The sequence below is a fragment of the Glossina fuscipes genome, unplaced genomic scaffold (genome assembly GCF_014805625.2).
Source record: "Glossina fuscipes isolate IAEA_lab_2018 unplaced genomic scaffold, Yale_Gfus_2 308, whole genome shotgun sequence".
NCBI classification, from domain to species: domain Eukaryota; kingdom Metazoa; phylum Arthropoda; class Insecta; order Diptera; family Glossinidae; genus Glossina; species Glossina fuscipes.
The window spans coordinates 1,135,103-1,142,256 of NW_023998651.1; the positions used below are offsets into that span (position 1 = coordinate 1,135,103).

The following is a 7,154-nucleotide window of genomic DNA, read 5'->3' on the forward strand; positions in this document are numbered from 1 at the left end:
TTTACGTTTTTTATTTATTGTAGATGAAGCCATTAATTTTTGTGAGCTGACTGTAGCTGTTTAAGTGGGAAATTGATGGTAGAATAAACACCAACCCCGCTCTTGTTTAAGTTTCAAACCCCATAGTTTTACGAGCATTGTACTATGTACATGGCAATCTTATTCTAGCGAATACAGTATAGTAATCGTTTTTATGAGAAATAACAAAGATTAGAACCAGTGTTTTTTACGAATTCACGGATTTCGGTTTAAATGCTCAAAAGAACAGAACATCATACGAAAGCAAATAAATGGAAGAGTTTAATACTGTGGGACGTTTCCGAGCATACTGAACAAATATCATTGTTGTAACATTAAAATAAACTCAAAAGAATTAATTAATTGTGCCGTAAAAGGTAATGCAAAGCTCTCAAACATACATACGTAAAAAGCAGCATAAAGTTCCAATTAAAATTCTTAATAAAGAAAAACCAGAAAGAATCGCCGAAATTCTAAGAAAAATTTAAAAAATATATAATAGCCAGGTTGTTAATAAAAAGTTATATTTTTTAATGTTTTATACGTGGAAGTCGATCATGTATTTTTCGCTAATTCATAGTAACCATCGTTACTAATTCCATCATTAGCACGATGACTTTCGAATTAAATAATGCGTACACAGGCACTGACATAGTTATAAGCAGGAGACAAAATTCTTGGTTAATCTCTATAGATTAAGTTGAAAATATGCTGACTTAGGGAAGGTGTAAAAACTAGGTATTTTAAAGTGCGTTCGTAGATCCACGGACTACGCTATTTACGCTAAATTTTACCAAATGCAATTAATAAAATAACCATAAGACAAAATGAACGGAAATTTCTAGCATGAAAAGCTACGAACTTTGGGCATTGCTTATTTTTGTCGCCACCAAAAATTATTTTACTTCTCCCACTTTGTTCGGCCAGCAAACAGGAGTACGTTCAACAAAATAAAATGATACGTATCTATGTTTATGCTTTGATAATTCCAGTAACGTTGAAATTAACTGTTATGAAGAAAGTTATGACCGACACATATTCAACATGTACGGTGCTGCTTAATTTATGATTACATCCTTGCGTTCGACGTTTAGCAAATATGACGGTGCAATACTTATGCCAAGAAAAATTTGTCCAAAGTGGAAAATTTGAACTCAAATATTAGCAGATGTATAGAAAATATTGTCTACATGGACGGGTGTGTTCATTGCACAAGCGAAATTAAATAGTCTAAAAATAATTATATTGCACCCTGATATTGCTTATGGGTATGACGCTCAAAGATGCAATCAATATAACGCAAACAAAAAATAAGCATGTGTTAACTTGAGAAATTTAAAGTATTAAGTTATTTTGCCTGCATTTATATAAAGGAAAAAGATGTGAGTATGTTCGCACCATACATTGACTAATTACTATAGTTGTATTTCATATGCTGTCAAGTGTAGGTATATATTTAAAAAGTTGACTTGATTTTCATCATAAATACTCGTATATATGCTATTGTATCTTTAAATAATGTCACTCTTAATTTTGATCGTTATTGTTTTTGTTTACTACGTGATCATAGAATCTGTAAAATATATAGATTCTATAAATTTCAGTATTTAAATTAATATATGAACGGAGGGTTTGAGTATTTCATTTAAATCAAATATCTTTTGAAATAAAATGGTTTATGTTCCCATGCCCTAAACAAAGATTATATCCGATTTATCGAGGCATTCAAGTACCGCGGAGTGTGTATGTCTTTTTTTTCGAGTGACCTACCGCTCGAGAAAAATGTTTTTTATTAGAAAAAAAGTGCCTGGAGGAAGCTTTCTTTTGCGATCACCACAAGAAGTAAGAAGCCTCTCTGCGGTTTAGGTATACTTGACTTGTATATTTAACTTGTTCTCACCTTTCTATTTATATATATATACATATATATAGATGCACAAAGGTATATGTTCTTATGGACTGTAAATAAGGACATATATGTCTGCATATTTTTATCTCTGCTTTCCTTTTGTGTAAGTTAACAACCGCTTATTAACCTTAACCTTACAATGTCAGTATCTGATCTACAGAAGCAGCTTTATTCTTATTTTTTTTATATATTTACTTAGTATTTTTTTTTTTTTTAAATTCTGGCAGATAAAATTCGTAATTCAATCCGATCAAGAAACCTCCTATTGGAAATCTTTTTTAATAGATTTTATTTTGTTGTGACAATCAAGGAGCGTCGATCATCAATAGCTTGTAAAATTATAGCATGTAGAGATATAACATCAGTAAGCAAATTCGAACATGTTCGATCTATATAGATAAAATTAATTAATTGAGAAGGTCTTCAACGTAAATGCGTTTGCTGGAAATGACTCCCCTTAAAAAATATAAACGAGAGATAAGTGCACACATTTATACCTATGTTGAGAAGACAATTGATTATGCATTCTGCAGGATGAGCAAATTAAATGTTGCAGTGTTGTAAAGAGTTCCTCAACGTGATTATTTATGGAATAGTCAAAGTGGGCGAATTTACTGCAGTATATCTTCTACTATCGGAGTTTGTGTAAACCCCATTTTTTTTTCTAACGTATTCGATCCAAGTTAATATTAAATCGTTAGTCAACTGGACGACTTATTATTCCTTATGATTGATGAATCAATATTTAATTAGCTTAAGAAGTGCTTTGCGTGGGATTTCAAATTCCTTTAAAAAATTTACGGAAACAATTGCTCTTTTAGGTCAAGAAATATGCTATAATCATTTAATTAACCCGCTTCATGTCGTTTTACAACATAAATAAACACATAAAAATTTATTAATTAAAACTTTTTCAAAACTTGTGTCTTATCTCGTACTAATAATAATAATTAGCTTTTTAGCTTTGGAATCGATAATCTTGTTGATTTCCTCTATATTTTCATATAAAAAGTTAACTAAAGTTATCTTCAACAATTATTACACAGTCTTTCTTACTCGGCAGGTAGACAATTTCTTTAAGTTGCAACATAGTATTACGGCATGATACCTAAACTATATTATTTCTCACAAAATTATTGCTCAAAATGAAGTTGTGAAATAAAAAATATGTGCCTTATATTGAAAGCAGTGTCAGAGAAAGAAAATGTACGGCGGACCTAAGTCTCCTCATACAAACATTAGGTTAATTTTGTTTGGTACTTTATTTAGTCATGCTTTTTTTACAAAATATTTAAGTGCTCCTTTCTCCTTTCCGTTTTCCTGAGCATTCACACACGGAGGAAATATTAGATGACGTATGAACATAAATGTATATAAACTTTGTAAAATGGTTCCAAAACCATGCGACCTGACAGAAAAATCAAGAAATGTTTCTGAATTTAGCTTTTTCCAGTTCGATGCGGTTTTTAAGTGACGTATGATAACCTCGATTCGCTATTTACAGCGAGAAAAAATGTTTGAAATAGCCATTAAGAATTCTTTCATATTTGCAAATGCGAAGAGATAAAGTAATGCAGGGATTAAGCTTACCAAAAAGTGGCCGCAAAGACGACACTGAGCTTTAACATTGTGCTTCGACCATCGCGATAACGAATGTATGAACTGATATATTTGTGCTCTTGCAAGTGACAGTTTACTACATCATGTTTCTATGTTCAGGTTTTCAGCATGTGATGTACAGCACTTGTTAAAATACGTACCATTTCTTGCCAGCTCCTATACTTCCAATCGACAATCAGCCACTGCCATTTTTTGTTGGTTTGTCTCACCATTTATGTCCTGGTCATTGCATTTGGTTGACTACTGCAAATTTTCTCTTAACGAATTGTAAGACCTAGTTTAACGCCGACATCAAACATTTTATTGTTGTAAACAAAGGAGGGGATTTCCCAAGGGAAGAATCTAACGTGGCTTGGGTATTGGTTGGATTGACACCTTTCAAATAATAGCTTTCGATGCAAATTTTTTCCATATTGTAGGGGGAGCGCTAGCTATGGCTATCAAGTGAATGCTACATTATGTAGCGACTTCAATCTCCGTTGGGGGCTTTTACAATCTGTAAAAGATGTATAAGCAATATAAAAAATTTAATGCAAAATAAAGCTAATATAAAGTTCCCACAATTACAAACTTGATCGCTGCAATGCTAACTTCAGGTATATTTGTATGCATTCGTGCATTTGTGTCGCAGTTCAACGGCATTAATACTAACTAACTAAAGTACTTTTCCAAGCCTTATAGAAAAGTTTCCCGAGAAAAACTGAATATAATTTGGAAAGGTTATTGATCAAACAATGCTAGTTCCGTTTTATTGCAGTCCTTGGACAGATAGCATTTTTGGTTCTTGTTTTTGGTAGCTGTATTTAAATATAACCCCATACTTATTATATATAAATATGTCAGTTGGTCCCCCCTACCCACAACGATGTAAGGTGCGGCTCCTCTTTTCTTCTTAACTATTATTGTACAGCTGATATGGAGCTATCAACTTGTGGGCAATTCCAGTTGGTGCCTTTATTTACGTAACTCTTAATGCTTGCTTGCGAAGAAAGACATATCTTCGGAATTTTACGATTATAATAGAGTGGATACTCGAGCACAGATCCAGCATTGCCGTATGGGACTTCGAATATGGATGATCAGATCGATGTTTTCAATAGTAATTTGGATCTCTTTTATGATATTATACCCAAAGTTAGACACGAGGCTGCTGTCAGTTGTGTGTGTCGATTTAAATGTAGTCAAATCAAATTTGATCTTTCTCGGCGTAATTTAGCTTATAAGGCGTATTTATGTAACAAGAATGATGGCCCTAGCGTGTACAAAAGAATAAAGTCAAATATGTTATTAGAATATGCACGAGAAATGTGCACTTGTTAACTTTCAGACGATCAAAAAATAATCATTCGTGGTGTAAATGACGTCAATTTTGGGTTTAAAGCATGTTGAAGATTTAAATGTGGGTGCTGCTGAGGTGGATGTCATCGATGATCATTTTCTCCACTATTACTTAAGCACTGCTAGAAATTGGCCAAATTTAAATAACTGCTACAGGTTGTTGCGCTTTTATGGGATAAGGATGTTTAAACTTTGAACGGCATTTGGTAAAATCAGGTCTAAAGCGCCAGCAGTGGATGGTTTCTCTTTTATGTTCTCGAAATTAATTTGGTGCTGAAACAACATTAATGCTCATATGTTATGTATTATTAAACACATTCCCACTACATCTAAGTTTTCCACGGCCTGAAAATGTGTTTGTATTATTCTTATCAGATTTCAATCTCGCCTATTCTCTCGAAGCTCTTTAAACATGTAAGTAAGGGACACATTAACAACCATCTTGACAATAACTCACTACCTTTTAAGTCTCAGCATGGTTAGCACTACTTCTTTGTTACTCATTATAAGTGCAGTAAGTGATAAACAAACCTCGGTGTTATTGTCGCTGGAACTAACTAAGGCCTTTGATAGGGTATCACATCTACTTTTGATTCATAAATTCGTGCGGGACTTTGATCTTTCGAAGTCAGCTGCTGCTCTGATGGATTCTTACCTCTCGGATCGCTTGCAATTTGTATTTGTGAGTGCTGTCACTTCTGAGCCTTTAAAGATGCGTAGTGGCGTTCCTCGGGGCTAGGTTCGTGTAGGGCCTACATATTTGCTGATGCTTTGCAGATTTTATTTGCGGGCAGTGTTGATAATTTCGAAGGATATCAAGCTAACATTGACTGCGATTTGCACTGCATATCCCGCTGGATGCTATAACTTTGAGGTAAATGGGGCTAAAACATGCTCGATAATGTGTCGACACCTGAATGTACATCTAAATCTCGCTTTGAGGGTAGATAATGCCGATGTTAATTATTGAAAAAAGTTCGAATTGTCTGGGGTTGATTATCAATAATGCTTTGATGCATAGATAAGTTCCCTATGCTCTCGGGTTAATTGCCTGATTAGAAAGTCAGTTCGCAATAACCAATTGGTTCCTCGAATTACATGCTCTTTGTCCCTTCGGTAGGAATTATAAGAGCTTTCTGCCTATGGAGTTGCGACAGTTTAGATGCTCTTACCTCACTTACAAACGTAGGCTCTTAACATTCACCGTTAATGACGAAGTTAGCAAGTTACTTAGTATCGTTGGAATTTTTTGGTTTGGATGCACAAGCAACACGAATTTGACCATTTTGCCATGGTCGGTGTATGCTGTTAAATAATTTGGTAAAAATAGCTCTAAAAAGCCGAAGTTGATTTTCTTCAGCTCGCTTCAAACGTATGTCCATATAGATTCACATGATATGGGTGAATTATATTGGAAGTTGTTGAATTGGGTGCACTAGCATCTCGAATTTGACCATTTTCGGTATATCCTATTCACTAATTTGGTAAAAATAGGTCTAAAAAGCTAAAGTTGATTTTCTTCAGTTTGTTTGGAAGGTATGTCCATATAGATTTATATGATAAGGGTGAATTGAGTTGGAATTTTCTGGTTTGGGTGCACTAGCATCTCGAATTTGACTATTTTGGCATGGTTGGTATATGCTATTCAGTAATATGGTAAAAATACCTCTAAAAAGCCGAATTTCATTTTCTTCACTTTATTTGAAAGGCACTTGCACGTAGATTCACATAATATTGGTGAATACAGTTGGAATTTTCTGGTTTGGGTGCACTAGCATCTCGAATTTGACCATTTTGGCATGGCCGTTATGTGCAATTCAATAATTTGGTAAAAGTAGCTCCAAAAAGTCAAATTTTATTTTCTTCAGCTTGTTTGAAAAGTATTTTCCTGTAGATTCACACGATGTATGTGAATATAGTTGGAATTTTCTGGTTTGGTTAGACCAGCATCTCGAATTTGACTAATTTGTCATGGCAGTTGTAAGCAATTCAATAATTTGTAAAAATACCTCTAAAAAGGCGAAGTTGATTTTCTTCGGATTGTTTGAAAGGTACTTCCGTGTAGATTCACATGATACATGTTAATATAGTTGGAATTTTTCGGTTTGGGTGCACTAGCATCTCGAATTTGACCATTTTGGCATGGTAGGTGTATGCAATTCAATAATTTGTACAAATACCCCTAAAAAGCCGAAGCTGATTTCCTTCGGATTGTTGGAAACGTACTTCCCTGTAGATTCACATAATATATGTGAATATAGTTGGAATT

The 7,154-nt window shown here is 33.9% G+C and overlaps 1 protein-coding gene across 5 annotated transcripts in view; it reads left to right on the forward strand.

The window, feature by feature from the left end:
- Positions 1-277: 277 nt before the first annotated feature.
- LOC119643002 (ankyrin-3) overlaps positions 278-7,154 on the forward strand; it is a 110,487-nt gene continuing 103,610 nt past the window's right edge. For 3 of the 5 annotated variants that reach the window (XM_038042354.1, XM_038042355.1, XM_038042353.1), the window contains exon 1: positions 279-395. The gene's annotated coding sequence lies outside the window, so the exon portion shown is untranslated. Of the gene's footprint in view, positions 396-1,009; positions 1,401-7,154 lie in introns of those variants that run through there. The other 2 variants (XM_038042351.1, XM_038042352.1) reach the window with 2 other exon arrangements.